The 17,096-nt window shown below is 42.8% G+C and overlaps 1 protein-coding gene across 3 annotated transcripts in view; it reads left to right on the top strand.

The window, feature by feature from the left end:
• Positions 1 to 17,096, top strand: part of fto (FTO alpha-ketoglutarate dependent dioxygenase) — a 542,258-nt gene that overhangs the window by 222,636 nt on the left and 302,526 nt on the right. The gene's annotated exons all lie outside the window — the stretch shown is intronic.

The raw sequence follows: 17,096 nt of genomic DNA, 5'->3' as shown, positions 1-17,096 counted from the left end.
GGATCGACAGGAAAACTAATGCTGCGGATCGACAGTAAAAGTAACTCTGAGGATCGTCAGTAAAACTGAGGCTGTGCATCGACAGTGAAACTAACGCTGTGGATCAACGAAACTAATGCCGTGGATCGACAGTAAAACTAATGCTGTTGATCGACAATAAAACTAATGCTGCGGATCGACAGTAAAAGTAATGCTGCGGATCGTCAGCAAAACTAATGCTGAGGATCGTCAGTAAAACTAATGCAATAGATCGACAGTAAAACTAACGCTGTGGATCGACAGTAAAACTAATGCTGAGGGTGGACAGTAAAACTAACGCTGCGGATCGACAGTAAAACTAATGCCGAGGATCATCAGTAGAACTACTGCTGATGATCGACAGTAAAACTAACGCTGCGGATAATCAGTAAAATTAACCCTGTGGCTCGCCAGTAAAACTAATGCCGTGGATCGACAGTAAAATTAATGCTGCAGATGGACAGTACAACGAATGCTGCGAATCATCAGTAAAACTAATGCTGCGGACCGTCAGTAAAACTAACGCTACGGATCGACGGTAAAACTAACGCTGCGGATCAACGGTAAAGCTAACGCGGCGGGTCGACGGTAAAGCTAACGCGGCGGATCGACGGTAAACCTAACGCGGCGGGTCGACGGTAAAGCTAACGCGGCGGGTCGACGGTAAAGCTAACGCGGCGGATCGACGGTAAAGCTAACGCGGCGGGTCGACGGTAAAGCTAACGCGGCGGGTCGACGGTAAAGCTAACGCGGCGGGTCGACGGTAAAGCTAACGCGGCGGGTCGACGGTAAAGCTAACGCTGAGGATCGACAGTAAAACTAACGCTGAGGATCAACGGTAAACCTAACGCGGCGGATCGACGGTAAAGCTAACGCGGCGGGTCGACGGTAAAGCTAACGCTGAGGATCGACAGTAAAACTAACACTGCGGATCGTCAGTAAAACTAACGCTGCGGATCGTCAGTAAAACTAACACTGCGGATCGTCAGTAAAACTAATGCTGCAGAACATCAGTAAAACTAATGCCGAGGATCGTTAGTTTTACTGTCGATCGGCAGCATTAGTTTTACTAACGATCCTCGGCATTAGTTTTACTGACGATCCGCAGCGTTAGTTTTGCTGACGATCCGTAGCGTTAGTTTTACTGTCGATCCACAGCATTCGTTTTACTAACGCTGTGGATCATCAGTAAATCTAATGCTGAGGATCGACAGTAAAACTGATGCTGTGGATCGACAGTAAAACTAACGCTGTGGATCATCCGTAAATCTAACGCTGTGGATCGACAGTAAAACTAATGCAATGGATCGACAGTAAAACGAATTCTGCGGATCGACAGTAAAACTAAGGCTGAGGATCGACAATAAAACTAATGCTGCGGATTGTCAGTAAAACTAATGCTGAGGATCGACAGTGAAACTAATGCTGAGGATCCACAGTAAAACTAATGCTGCGGATCGACCGTGAAACGAATGCTGTGGATCGTCAGTAAAACCAACGCAGTGGATCGACAGTAAAACTAATGCCAAGGATCGTCAGTAAAATTAACGCTGTGGGTCAACAGTAACACTAATGCTGTGGATCGACAGTAAAACTAATGCTGCAGATGGACAGTACAACGAATGCTGTGAATCATCAGTAAAACTAATGCGGACCATCAGTAAAACTAACGCTGCGGATCGACAGTAAAACTAACGCTGCGGTTAGTCAGTAAAACTAACTCTGTGGCTCGTCAGTAAAACTAATGCTGCGGATCGTCAGTAAAACTAACGCTACGGATCGATGGTAAAACTAACGCTGCGGATCGACGGTAAAGCTAACGCGGCGGATCGACGGTAAACCTAACGCGGCGGATCGACGGTAAAGCTAACGCGGCGGATCGACGGTAAAGCTAACGCGGCGGATCGACAGTTAAACTAACGCTGAGGATCGACAGTAAAACTAACGCTGTGAATCGACAGTAAAACTAACGCTGCGGATCGTCAGTAAAACTAACGCTGTGAATCGACAGTAAAACTAACGCTGAGGATCGACAGTTAAACTAACGCTGCGGATCGACAGTAAAACTAACACTGCGGATCGTCAGTAAAACGAATGCCGAGGATTGACAGTAAAACTAACGCTGCGGATCGACAGTAAAACTAACGCTGCGGATCGTCAGTAAAACTAACGCTGCGGATCGACAGTAAAACTAACGCTGTGAATCGACAGTTAAACTAACGCTGCGGATCGACAGTTAAACTAACGCTGCGGATCGACAGTAAAACTAACGCTGTGAATCGACAGTTAAACTAACGCTGCGGATCGACAGTTAAACTAACGCTGCGGATCGACAGTAAAACTAACGCTGCGGATCGTCAGTAAAACTAACGCTGTGAATCGACAGTTAAACTAACGCTGCGGATCGACAGTTAAACTAACGCTGCGGATCGACAGTAAAACTAACGCTGCGGATCGACAGTAAGACTAACACTGCGGATCGTCAGTAAAACTAACGCTGTGAATCGACAGTAAAACTAACGCTGAGGATTGACAGTAAAACTAACGCTGCGGATCGTCAGTGTGACTAATGCTGTGGATCGACAGTAAAACTAATGCTGCAGATCGAAAGTAAAACTAATGCTGCGGATCGACAGTAAAACGAATGCTGCGGATCATCAGTAAAACTAATGCCGTGGATCGACAGTAAAACGAATGCTGCGGATCGTCAGTAAAACTAATGCTGAGGATCATCAGTAAAACTAATGCTGAGGATCATCAGTAAAACTAATGCCGCGGATCGACAGTAAAACTAATGCTGTGCATCGTCAGTAAGACTAATGCTGAGGATCATCAGTAAAACTAACGCTGTGGATTGACAGTAAAACTAACGCTGAGGATCGACAGTAAAGCTAACGCTGTGGCTCGACAGTAAAACTAATGCTGAGGATCGACAGTAAAACTAATGCTCCGGATCGACAGTAAAACTAATGCTCCGGATCGACAGTAAAACTAATGCTCCGGATCGACAATAATACTAACGCTGTGGATCGACAGTAAACTAATGCTGAGGATCGTCAGTAAAACTAATGCTACGGATCGACAGTAGAACTAATGCTGCTGATCGACAGTAAAACTAATGCTGTGGATCGACAGTAATACTAAATCTGTGGATCGACAGTAATACTAAATCTGTGGATCGACAGTAAACTAATGCTGAGGATCATCAGTAAAACGAATGCTGCGGATCGACAGTAAAACTAATGCTGCAGATCGACAGTAAAACTAATGCTGCAGATCATCAGTAAAACTAATGCTGTGGGTCGAGAGTAAAACTAATGCTGCGGATCGACAGTAAAACGAATGCTGCGGATCGTCAGTAAAACTAATGCTGAGGATCATCAGTAAAACTAATGCTGAGGATCATCAGTAAAACTAATGCCGCGGATCGACAGTAAAACTAATGCTGTGCATCGTCAGTAAGACTAATGCTGAGGATCATCAGTAAAACTAACGCTGTGGATTGACAGTAAAACTAACGCTGAGGATCGACAGTAAAGCTAACGCTGAGGATCGTCAGTAAAACTAACGCTGTGGCTCGACAGTAAAACTAATGCTGAGGATCGACAGTAAAACTAATGCTCCGGATCGACAGTAAAACTAATGCTCCGGATCGACAATAATACTAACGCTGTGGATCGACAGTAAACTAATGCTGAGGATCGTCAGTAAAACTAATGCTACGGATCGACAGTAGAACTAATGCTGCTGATCGACAGTAAAACTAATGCTGTGGATCGACAGTAATACTAAATCTGGGGATCGACAGTAATACTAAATCTGTGGATCGACAGTAAACTAATGCTGAGGATCATCAGTAAAACGAATGCTGCGGATCGACAGTAAAACTAATGCTGCAGATCGACAGTAAAACTAATGCTGCAGATCATCAGTAAAACTAATGCTGTGGGTCGAGAGTAAAACTAATGCTGTGGATCGACAGTAAAACTAATGCTGCGGATCATCAGTAAAACTAAGGCTGAGGAAAGTCAGTAAAACTAATGCTGCGGATCGACAGTAAAACTAATGCTGAGGATAGACAGTAAAACTAATGCTGTGGATCGACAGTAAAACTAATGCTGAGGATCGACAGTGAAACTAATGCTGAGGATCGACAGTAAAACTAACGCTGAGGATTGACAGTAAAACTAACACTGTGGACCGACAGTTTTACTGTCAATCAACAGCGTTAGTTTTACTGTCGGTCCACAGCGTTAGTTTTACTAACGCTGAGGATCGACAGTAAAACTAATGCTGCGGATCGACAGTAAAGCTAACGCTGCGGATCAACAGTAAAACTAATGCTGCGGATCGACAGTAATACTAACGCTGTGGATCGACAGTAAACTAATGCTGAGGATCGTCAGTAAAACTAATGCTACGGATCGACAGTAAAACTACTGTTGTGGATCGACAGTAAAACTACTGCTGTGGATCGTCAGTAAAACGAATGCTGTGGATCGAGAGTAAAACTAATGCTGTGGATCGTCAGTAAAACTAATGCTACGGATCGACAGTAAAACTACTGCTGTGGATCGACAGTAAAACTAATGCTGAGAATCGTCAGTAAAACGAATGCTGTGGATCGAGGGTAAAACTAATGCTGTGGATCGACAGTAAAACTAATGCTGTGGATCGACAGCAAAACTAATGCTGTGGATCGACAGTAAAACTAATGCTGTGCATCGTCAGTAAAACTAATGCTGCGGATCGTCAGTAAAACTAAGGCTGAGGAAAGTCAGTAAAACGAATGCTGCGGATCGACAGTAAAACTGGTGCTGTGGATCGACAGTGAAACTAATGCTGAGGATCGAAAGTAGAACTAATGCTGCGGATCGACAGTAAAACTGGTGCCGTGGATCGACAGTAAAGCTGGTGCTGTGGATCGGCTGCCTGGGCATAAAAGCGCCGCTGAGGATTGGCCACACGTTATAGGACAGCCTGATTTTTCAAACAATGAAAATTCACTGTTTTCTATAATGGATTACCAGTTCAAAGCGTCAGTCTTGCGCCTGGGCGGGATGTTGAAAATCTGCCCTGCCACGATTTCTTTCCTGTTTCTGTTTTTTATGACATTTTTGAGGACTGGATGAGAAAAGCTGCAGAATCTGACTCTGTGACGAACAGAATTAACATACACAGTAAAAATGACAAGATTGCTGAAGCTCCATGATTGTTGACTTTCCAGTGATACCAATTTATCTCTCTTTGACTGTTGGTCTTTGTAGCACTTGTGAGCCAGTTATTCTGATTGTCCCATTAACACGAACAGTGTAAACAAAAAATATTTATTTTGAAAAATTTAAATGGACCAAACAAGAAATGAAATGGATGCTAACAGTTAGATCAGAATTCTTAGCAGACGCTCACTTTTTAAAAATTGCTTGCCTCCTTCTTGTAAAGCACCTTAAGACATCTTTGTGCATGTGCAGAATGCTATATTAATTCAAGTGGTTGTTGTAATGATATGACTCGCGCATTAAATAATGGCCCATATGATTAGATTGAACTTTCACATTCATCCTTATTATGTATGAAAGGATTCAGAAACCAGTTTCAATTAGAAATCATGGGTAGCTTTTAACTACCGGGCAGAAATTGTATCCTTACTTTCTACTGCATACACTGGATAGCAAGATGCTTTCCTGTCAACTAATCTGGGTTGACAACAGGTTGAAACTGCCTTCCTAAAATCTGCCTCCTCCATTTAGAATTATGTGCAGTGCATATGCCTCTCCTTGTGTTCAGGTGTTGTTTTCATCGGCTAACACAATTTGAAGTGGAGATTCTGATCTGGATTTACTAGTGCATGTAAATTCCAAGTTGCACCAGGGTCTAATTCCACGCCCATTTAAGTGCTGTAAATACAGATCAGACTGTAATCCTTGGAGGGGGCCAAGTGTTAATGTGGCATCAGGTCCCAGATGGTAATATACAAGGATTCAGAATGACTGACAACTGTATTAAGGGAGAAATATAGCCATCTGAAGTGGTTCATCATCGTAGAAATTATGAAGGGAAATTGCCTATATACATTCTTGTGTTTATCAGCACTATGTTGTTCTTGTATTTAAGTCTTTAAGGCCTAGAAATTCAGTTTGGGCCCGCCAGCTGGCTTGCGCCCAAAAGTTAGCGCTGCGCGCGGAGCCAGTTGTGCCCGTGAGATATTCAGTTTTTGCGCCCCAAGTCGGAACCGGGCGCTGTTCCAGGGTGTGCCCGCCCCCGCTTGGGGCGCTGAAACTGAATTTCAGCGCTCTAGGTGCCGCTGCGCCACCCGATGCGGTGCGGCAGGCTGCGGTACTGCAGGCCTCCTCCTTCTCTTAAGGTGGAGGTGCCTGCAACGGGGAGATCGCCGCTGGATTGTGCCGGCAAATGAGCCCGGCACCACGGAGAAGTGCCGGGCTCGCGGAAAGCAGCTGGCAATGCCGCGGGGGGGGTGGTGGAGGAGGCCGGGGAAGGAGGTGCGGGCAGGCGGCCGCCGAAAAAGCGGCCGGCCGCACCTCCACCTTTATGCGCCCCACTAAGGCTGCAGTAAGGCCCTGGTCTCCGGATGTTAGTAGCGGCCGCCACGGAGGAGGCGGCGGCAACTGAATATGGGGGTCGGGCCGGCATCGGGGCGGAAACGGGGCACTGCGCACACCGATGACGTCATCGGTGCCGGCGCAGCGCTACCGGCTACCGCCGCCATTACCGCCGAGCTCAATATCAGCGCAACCTCCTCTACTGGCGCAGAGGCCCTCTTTGGGCCTTAACTGGGCGCAAAGCCCACTGAACTTCTAGGCCTAAGTCTTTAACAGCAACTTACACAGTTTATGTGGGAGAGGAGCTTAGGGCACTTAATAAGGAAAAAGTGGATATGCGAGAAATTAAGGAGTGGTGGAACTGAAGAGATAGGTTTTAGCTTTTGAAAGAAGTGAAAAGAAAGAAAGAACTTGCATTTAAGAACATAAGAACATAATAAGCAAGAGCAGGAGTAGGCCATACGGCCCCTCGAGCCATTCAATAAGATCAAGGCTGATCGTCGACCTCAACTCCACTTTCCCGCCCGATCTCCATATCCCTTGATTCTCCGAGAGTCCAAAATACTATCTATCTCAGCCTTGAATAAACTCAATGACTCAGCATCCACTGCCCTCTGGGGCAGAGAATTCCAAAGATTCACAACCCTCTAAGTGAAGAAATTCTTCCTCATCTCAGTCTTAAATGGCCTACCCCTTATCCTGAGACTATGCCCCCTAGTTCTAGACACTCCAGCCAAGGGAAACAGCCTCTCAGCATCTACCCTGTCAATCCCCTTCAGAATCTTGTATGTTTCAATGAGATCACCTCTCATTCTTCTAAACTCCAGAGAGTATAGGCCCATTCTACACAATCTCTCATCATAGGACAACCCTCTCATCCCAGGAATCAATCTCGTGAACTTTTGTTGAACCGCCTCCAAGGCAAATCTATCCTTCCCTAGATAAGGAGCCCAAAACTATGCACATTACTCCAGGTATGGTCTCGCCAAGGCCCTGTATAATTCACAGAATCACAGAAACCCCACAGTGCAGATAGAGGCCATTTCGGCCCATCGAGCCTGCACCGACACATATCCCACCCGATCCCTGTAACCCCCCGTATTTAATCCCCCTAACACTAAGGGTCAATTTATCATAGCCAATCAACCTAACCTGCACATCTTTGGACTGTGGGAGGAAACCGGAGCACCCGGAGAAAACCCACGCAAACACGGGGAGAATGTGCAAACTCCACACAGACAGTCACCCGAGGCCGGATTCGAACCCGGGTCCCTGGCGCTGTGAGGCAACAGTGCTAACTTGTAGCAAGACTTCCTTACTCTTATACTCCAACCCCCTTGCAATAAAGGCCAACCTGCCATTTGCCTTCCTTATTGCTTGCTGTACCTGCATGCTAGCTTTCTGTGTTTCTTGCATGCGGACATTTATATAACACTTTTCACGATGTCAGGATGTCCCAAAGCACTTTACAGCCAATTAAGTACTTTTGAATGTTGTAATTTAGGCAACACGGCAGCCAATTTGTGCATAACAAGGTCCCATAAACAGCAATGAGATAATGACCAGATAATCAGTTTTAGAGATAAGGGTTGTGGGATAAATATTCACCCTGGGCACCAGGGAGAACTGCCCTGCTCTTTTTTGAATAGTGCCATGAGATCTTTCACGTCCACTTGAGAGGGCAGATGGGACCTTGGTTTAATGTCTCATCCCAAAGATGAAACCTGCAAAAGTGCAGCAGTCCTTCAGTACTGCACTGGGAGTGTCAGTCAGGATTATGTACTCCAGTCTCTGGGGCTTGAATCCATGATCTTCTGACTCAGAGGGGAGAGTGCTACCACTTAACCACGGTTGACATCTGAGGCAATGAGCCCTGCAGGGAGATGTGAGGGGTTGGAGGTTGTCTTCTCCCCCAACACCCGCGGCCCTCCCTGCTCAGTGAGTTTTGTCAGCAAGTAGTCGAGTGATACCTGTCTGCAATGCCTCAGAGCTTGATTCCAACCCTGATCTGTGCCGAGTTAGCCTATCTGAGCCACAGAATCAGTCAGAGTTCCACAGGGGTCTCAGCTCGCCTTGGCTTGGGAGAGTGATAAGTAGTGAGGTAGGATGTTTAGGTAGAGAATTCCAGTACTCTGAATTAATGTCACAAGCAATGATTTTGAAAAGACATTTGATAAGGTGCTGCATAGAAGGCTTGTTGATAAAACTAAGGTGCACAATATTAAAGGGAATAATGCAATATGGATAGGAAGTTAATTTAAGGACGGAAAACTGGGAGTAGTGGTTGATGGATGTTTTACGGATTGGACTGATGGAAACAGTGGTATCCCCCAGAGGTTAATATTGGGACCATTGCTCTTAATTTTATTTATATATATATATATAAATATAATTATCTTTTGATATATATATGGTAAATGGAACAAGAAACCGAGAAAGACCAAGCAACTGCTGGATAGACAATGTTAAGAGTGACTTGTCACAGAGAGGGATACAGATAACTGAAGTGGCCAGGCTGGTTGAGAACCAACAGCAATGGAGTGAATTAATTTGGCGCTATCGTCACTGCGCCAAAAGTAAAGGGGAAACCCTATTTACACGGGCAAATTTGCACTTAACATTAAAAAAAAGGAATCATGGTTTACTGTGAACCGGGCTGTAAGTGATTTCAGGAGGACATAAACAGGTTAATAGATTGGCCAGATGGCTGTCACATAAAATTTAATGTGGAAAAATGTGCGGCGATACATTTTGGGAGGACATACAAGATGAGGGCATACAAACTAAATCGTAAAACTTTAAAAGAAACAGGGAGACTTAGGGATTCAGAAACACAAATCTTTATAAGTGGGAGGACAAGTTGTTAAAGCTGTAAAAGAAAAAAAAACAAGGGATCCTAGGTTCCATAGAAAGGTGCATAAAATATAAAAACAAAGAAGTAATGACTTCAGTGGAAAGAAAAATTGGGCAAGGTATATAGTGGGCAGCCGATTTGCTATTGTTTTATACCCCCGCCGAAATTGAATTTCACCCCATTGCGTCAAGTTTTGGGTGCCCTATTTTAGGAAGGATATCAAGGCCAATAAGAGAAGACAGAAGAAATTCATTATGATGATACTAAAGATGAGAAATTTTAGTTATGAGGAGTGAGTTGAGAAATAGGGGCCCTTCTCAGTAGATTAGAAGAGGTTAAGAGGAGAACTTATAGAGGAGTTCAAAATAATGAAAGACTTTTGATGAGGTAATGGGGAAAAATTATTTCCATTGATGGGTGAGTCGATAACAAGAGGGCTTAAATTTATGATCATCACCAAAAGAACAAAGGGAGGTGGTAGGAAGATTTTCTTTTTATTATACAGAGGATTGTTAGGTTATGGAATGACCTGCGAGAAACTGTGGTAGAAGCAGAATCCATGATAGCTTTTAAAAGGGAAATGGATAATTATTTCAAAAAGGAACATTTTAAAGAATATAGAAACGGGGCCAGGGAATGGAATGGAAGAAAGTGGTGCAGGTGTGATAAGCCAAATAGCTTCCTCCTGTGCTGTAAAGTTCTGTGCTTTTATCAACGTAAAAAACAGGTATTTGTATTTCCTCCATTTTGGCAGTGCTGCACGCTCTTTACACCCAAGAGAGAAGGATGTAAACTTGCTCCCAAGCCGCACTCTGATGATAACAGGTCAGGTTGTCTGCCTCTGATTTTCCTCTCCCTCTCTCTATGCAGGGAAGCAACTGGGCTGTGCTGTGTGCCAAAACTGAGGTTGGCAACACTGTAAAAATTGGTTCTCACAACTCAGTGGCACAACTCATCAGTGCGCCATCGCACTGCACTGCCTCTAATACATTTGCCCTTTCAACCAAAAGGGAATTATACTTGGACTTATTCTCAGAATTTTGAGTTGTGGCAGAGCCAAATTGATTACCAATTTCAACAACATAAAATCCAAAACAACATAACTGTGGTAATTATTAACTACACAAAATGTGCAATGGCAACAATGAAGGTACCACATGTTAGATCATCTGGAGCCAAAATGAACACAAATCATGCAAAACCACATTTCAAAGTTTTACATTTCCAGAATTATAGTTTTTTTCCACAAAATAATTCTCTTTCTTTCGTGTCTTGAACAAGGTGTCAAATTAATTTCTTCCTCATTTGTTATCCTCAACATACCAAGGATAACTGAGGCAATGCAATGTTATGTGGAAGATAACTTAATTCGAAGAATGTGGAATAATGTGCCTGGAGGTGAGTAATCTACCTTTAAGCCCGTCTCCTAGTAGGTTTTATTTTCTCTTGCAAATGCAGCATTGCAGCTGTCTGAAAGCCTTTTCATTTCTTTTAGTCATCCATCCCTTCAGTAGTTTTTATTGTTTAATTCTTTAAACTTCTTCTAAGAGCTTAATCAATCTCTTGTTCAGTTTAGAGCAGTGTTTGCATTTTAAAGTTTGCATTGCTGTAGTGGTTTGTTCATTTAGGGCTGACAACAGGCCCACGTGGCAGAAGTCCACTCGTTTTTATTACACTTGTCCTTCCTCCAAGCAGTCAAACGCAAAAAGAAAAGAATGTGTTTCACCAGCTTGCACCAGACACTTTTTTTATATTAGTACTTTAAAGGCGCTTCTGTGGTGGCTAATATGCAGCTTTGGTGATCGTGTGCATGATCAAAAGACAGGAAAGTTGTGGTTCTTCAGAAACCTTGCCAACATCTCCAGCCTCTGAGGGTCTTTTGCAGTTTCTTTTCCTGTACCACCTTCCTTTTTCTTATCGACTTCCACTGAAAGGTCAGATGGAGCTGAAACTCGGACAGCTGTAGAACATGCATCTTGGATTGTTTTTAATTGCCTTCCCTTTCTCTAACAGTAGTCATTCTTGTGTGAACTGTCAAAAAACTATCTGCCAAGCACAAGTGGACCATCCTTTGAGGTCACATGCATAATCCCAATGCATGGTTACAATTTAAATTGCCTCCTTTTGTTTTCGTTAATGTGTACAGAAGTTGTATATGGGGAGGGTGCAAGGCAAGGGCCTTCTAAGCTAAATAACTTATTGTAGAAGTGTTACAATGGGAGCACATTATTTGTGTCTCCATAGCACAGTTGTTTAGCTTTAGCTTTGTGCATTCGACCACAAACTGGTTTATTCACTTAACAATGGACATTTTTTGGGGGGTTTTGCTCCTTTGACCTTTGGTGCTTGCACTGACCCTCACGTATCACTTTAGAAATCCCTTTTCTCTTTCTCACTCTGTTGCTCTCTATCCCCTTCCTCTTTTCGCTATTAATGTTTCAATCGCTAAAGGACAGTTTGATTATTATTTTACTAGCACTTTGCACTTATTAATCATACACCACCTGTCATTATAGGGCTATAATTTTACAAGTCACAAGTGGTTAAAATAGTAATGGTGACAAAGTTGTTTTTGTAAGCAAACTTTCTTTCCCTTTTTTTAAGTGACATTTGGCTTCAGCAATATACTTGTGGAGTGTACACTCCAGCACAATGAAATGCATTTGCTTGTGTGCTTTTGTAGCGTGATTCTGTCCTGTAATTCTGAATCATTATTGAAGCATGCAGCAGACGGACTTCTTCAGCATTCATTAAGGACCATAAGTGCTTGCTGTAACTTGTGTTTGGATCTGACCAAAAGAGAAGAGAATTAAATACAAAAGACTGGAGTACAACAAAGACTTCCTTTCTGCCTCAGTACTTCTGCAAAAACATATGTTCAGCCGTGCAGGCAACTGTTGGGTTAAGGACACTCTAAGGAAAAGAAAACAAAGGACAGTCTCTGCTCCTGCATTCACAATGGTTTGAAGCATATTCACTTGTTAAGGACTAGACTGTCAGCTGGTTCCTTTTGCAAGTGTAATTTCTTTCGTTCCTCTTCAAAAGCATTTTTTTGCTAATGTTTTACACTTCATATAATCTGGCGTGTATGCAAAGCCTACTTCTGTCCTGACATAATTGATGTCAGGCTAAAGGAGTAGCCCACTCTGAGGGTAAATCACCCATGGATTAGAGGGTGCCAAGTCACTTATCTTTTGTAACTTCAAGAACCCGAGTGGGCAAGCATACATTCCTGGCAGCATAAGGTGCAGCTCTTAGACTTGAAGAATTGGGGTTAAAGCAGAATAACAGAAAATTCTAAAGTGACCACATCCTTTCTTGTCTAGTCTTAAGGCAGCCTTATGTTGAACTACTAAAAATACCACGTCATATTTATGAACCTGAGGAATAAAATATCTGTTCAGAACAAAGTAAAACCAGAGATAAGTTTGCTGGATGCAAAAGCACAGAAGCTGATACTAATTTTTAAAACTCATTAAAAAGAACACAATGGGACCGATTTTTCCTTAACAGTAAGGGCATATAAATGGGCTCAGTAGCCATACCTCTCCGTCAGTGGTGACGATTGGTCCGCTGCAACCTTGGGGCCTATTGCTGGGTGTCTAAATCACCTGCCTGTTTCAGGCGGTAGGCCCTTTTTAATATGCGAATTGGGGTCCGATGGCGTACATAGGACCCCGATTTCCACTTTAGGATTGAACTGGTGGGAGCATGCGCCCCACACGCCCCAATCAGGTACATGGGCGATAGAGACAAAGAAGCTCTGAAAAGGTAAGTTTGAAATTATTTTTGTGGGACGCTGAGGAGTAGGGGTCCACAAAAGTACTGCAGGCCACAGCCAGCCAGGCTCGCTTGCTTCTGCTTCATTTTCCCTCCCCCCCCCACCCCCACACACCTTCCAGAACCTACCGACCTGCCTGCAGCTGTCAGCCTACATTCCTATGGCCAGTGTCAGCGAGCTTGGTGTAAAAGAATACATTTTGGTAACCCAAACGATAGGGAATTGGTTCTATTTATGATGTAAGCCATGACGATCCACTTTTTAATTTACTACTTAAGGTTTAAAAGAATGGCAACTTAATATGTCATCCGAAAAGTGCTCTACTTATTAGTCCATTTAATTGTCAAAAAATTCTCTTTAAGTAAGGATAGATTTCAAAATCATTATCATTCGAGGGGGGGGTGAGGCATTATTTTTACACAAATGCAGAAATCTACAAGAAGTTTACAATGACGTGTGTTATATATGTGTAAGATTTTATTCATACCCATTCTGTAATAAATTTAACCAGTAGTTGTCACTATGTGCTTCAAATGGATTTGATTAAGTATCAAAATATTTGGGATTCTTCATCAATACTTCCAGTCACCCCACACTGATAAACATGTGACTTGCATGTGGAGCAAACACTTCTCCTGAAAGAGGAGTTGCAGGACTGTCTATCAGGCTTGAAAAGAGTGAGAGTATCATTGCTCCACTTTACTAGTTAAAGCGGCAGAAAACTATCAGGGTTTGAGGAGGATACTTTTGTTCAGTATTACTGGTTAAAAGAAATGATAGAGTGGGTAGCTACAATATAAGCTTGAGGGAAGATCAGTTTATCTAGCGAGTAGCCAAGCTAAGTACATCAAAAAAGTCCAGATTTAGTCTGTGCTGATAGATTACCTCAGCTGGGGTAATGGTAGAGGTGCTACATGTTGACCAGGTTAGGGAGGGAACATTCCTACTCTTGATTAGTATCCAGCCACCCTTGGTGGAATTACGCATGTATGAACATTGGGTGAGGGCAGGATCTGGGCTTGGCTATGATGCCCCCAGTGGGTGAACAGCCTGTTGACATGCACTTCCACATGAATAATACCCACTTGGGTAAGGTACTCGATGGTGGAAGAGTACTGCAGTAAGAAGTCAATGACTTCGGGAGAGAAATGGAAGGGAAAAAATTGGCTAGAAAGAAAAAGAAGTTAACTGCTATAAAAGAGGAATTACCCCTTCCTTGCCAAAGCCAAAGCAGTAAATAAAAGCTATCTACACTTGGCAAGAATCCAGTCCCCCTCTGATCTTAGATAGATTGTACTAGGGCCTCTAACTTAACTTGCTGTTCTAACTTGAAGAGGGTCCAATCTTTTTATAACCCTCACTAGATCAGATGGGGGTGTTTAACAAGAAGCTAAACTCTCTTGAAGGGAGTTCAATTGCCCTATAACCTGAGCTTAAATCAGGCTACTGTAGGGCCTTAACAGCTGCTAACTATAGGGAGTAGCAGCCTCTCTTGACTACGGTAACAGCCAAAGATATATCTGAGGCTCCTGCTACAGAATTACTAAAAAAAAAGTAAAGTGACTGGAATGAAAGATTAGGACTAGATTAACAACAAAGATTTTTTTTTTGTGGGAGGAGAGTGCAACCTGGTCAAGTGATCAGACATGCAAGGCCTCCTAACCAAAATGAGGAGGGAAGAGAAAGGGAAAACATCTGGATTATGGGAGATAAAATAAGAGAAATGACAGGCCTTTTAAACTTTAGAAGTGTGAAGGAATACACTAGGAGACAAATGAGTAGCCAGAGATGTTTTCCAAATCACAATCGATTAAATTAAATTAATTAAATATTTTATATACGTGGAGTTAATATCAAAGAAACAAACTATGTCATCCCACCCCACCTGATGTCTACAAGTCAGTGGCAACACTAACTCGGCTGAAATAGCCCAGTTAAAAAAGAAATGTCTAAAACAAAAAAAACACTTCTTAAAAATCAGACTGGCTATGTTTATTTCAACTCTAAAAATTTTGGATTATCGTCACTGCTCTTTCCCTAAAGCTTCATGTGTCTGATAAATTCCCAGTTACTGTCACCAGAGATACTATGGTAGTTTGTTGAATAACATAAATACAGTGTATTTATAGAAGGGAGACTGCTAATGAGGGAAGCTGAGGGACACAGAGAAGAACAGAAGAATTGTTACTTGGTATGAGACAGGCCAGTCTGAGATTTTCTGTAACAGTGGAGGGACCAGACATCAAATCCCATTTCCTGATCTAAGAAAGGAGTTATTTCAGCAGTAGTATTTACTGCATTTTATGTGAAAGATTTAAGGCATTTTGGAAAGCTCAACCTTCGTCCAACTATACATGCCAGTGGCTTAACTACACACACTAGGCACTCCAACCCCAAATAGCCTGACAAGGGCAAGACACTGAGTCTGTGCTGTATGAGTGTTTCTTTCCTGTACATCCAAACATCAGGGGCCAACTAATAATATACAGAAATATGAATTACTTGATGCTTCCTCTGTTCCATATGGTCATTCATGTCTTTGGCAATTAATCACACACAGAATCAGAGAATGGTCTCAAATGCATTGATGTCAGTGTTGAGCTGTACCTGTGCCAGTTGAGATGCAGGGCTTGTAGGCATACAACAGTAGAACGAAGCACTGATGGCTCCAAAGCCTGAGGAGCTGGCCTTTGTAACAACCTCTTCCTAGTGCAGTTTTTTTCTTGAATAAAAAAAATCCTTTTCTTCCAGTGTCAAAAACAAATTACTGAGTGAGGCTTGGAATTTTTTTTCCCTTCGTGCTCAAATGTAAACAAAGCATGTTACCTAAGTGGTTAATATTTAAGCCATAACATGTCAGCATTGTTGTGACATAGTTTTAAAAAACTCATTGCCTCTGAGCTATCATTGGGAACCATGTCTTAACAGTAAGCAGGCTCTAACATTCCCTACCCACTGGCTCCAGGATTTTTGAGCCACCCACATCTATTGATTGTTGCCAGTTGTCCAGGAGAAAATGCAGAGCAGTGTTAATATTTTCCCCCTTCATATTGAATGTTTACTGTAGTAAAAATATATTGGTAGACAACATGAAATAAAAGTAAAACTACTTGGAGCAACACTTTGAGATCCAAAATAAAAATGTCATTTGTTTGCTCAGAACTTCCAAGAAGCTTTGGTTTGTACAATTAGGATTGCCCTGTTATCCCAAGGCTTGTGTCCATTTGTTTGTCCATTTACCCTTTCTCCAGAAAGATAATGAGGTCTGGACCTAGAACGTACCTGCACTTACTCTTCCTGTTAAAGGCAGCGTTCACTTCTACCTGTACGCTATCTGGAACTGGAGAGGTCACCCTTGTTTGGTGATTTCAGGAAATCGAGGAAAGAAATTTTCATTAGTCTGTAAACATTTGTGCTGTTCGAGTCTTCTGCTAACAGAAGGGTGAGATAAGGCAGGCAATCGGGGTGCCCAAACTGTTTGTTTGTTCTCCTGACCTGTAGTCTCAAACATACTGTCAGTCGCAGTCAGAGGGACGCAAGTTAAAAAAATGTGAAAGCTTCACTCAGCAACAAATGAACAAGGGGCCTCAGAAGACAATTATCTGTCATTTACCTTCATTAAACTAATAAAGAAACAGAGACAGACAATCTTAGAGGGAAAATTGTTGGTGTGGTTTAAAACAGCAAGCACTCCTGTTCTTTCAGAGTTTCTGGTAGTTGTTGAGTCAGTTGTTTTTAGGTGAGACGTGCAATTGAGATGTGAAGAATGATTTTGTTTTTTCTGTATCTGTTTCTCCTGATAAGATCTTTGTCCAGGGTTTCCACATTACCTGAACCTTTTGACCCTTAACTTTGCTATGCTGTCCAACTTGTAGCCATTTAT

This window comes from Somniosus microcephalus, chromosome 6, assembly GCF_052327205.1.
Source record: "Somniosus microcephalus isolate GS21.2 chromosome 6, FLI_Smic_1.0, whole genome shotgun sequence".
Taxonomy (NCBI): Eukaryota; Metazoa; Chordata; class Chondrichthyes; order Squaliformes; family Somniosidae; genus Somniosus; species Somniosus microcephalus.
The sequence above is the reverse complement of the archived record's forward strand: the minus strand, read 5'-3'. Positions and strand labels throughout refer to the sequence as shown.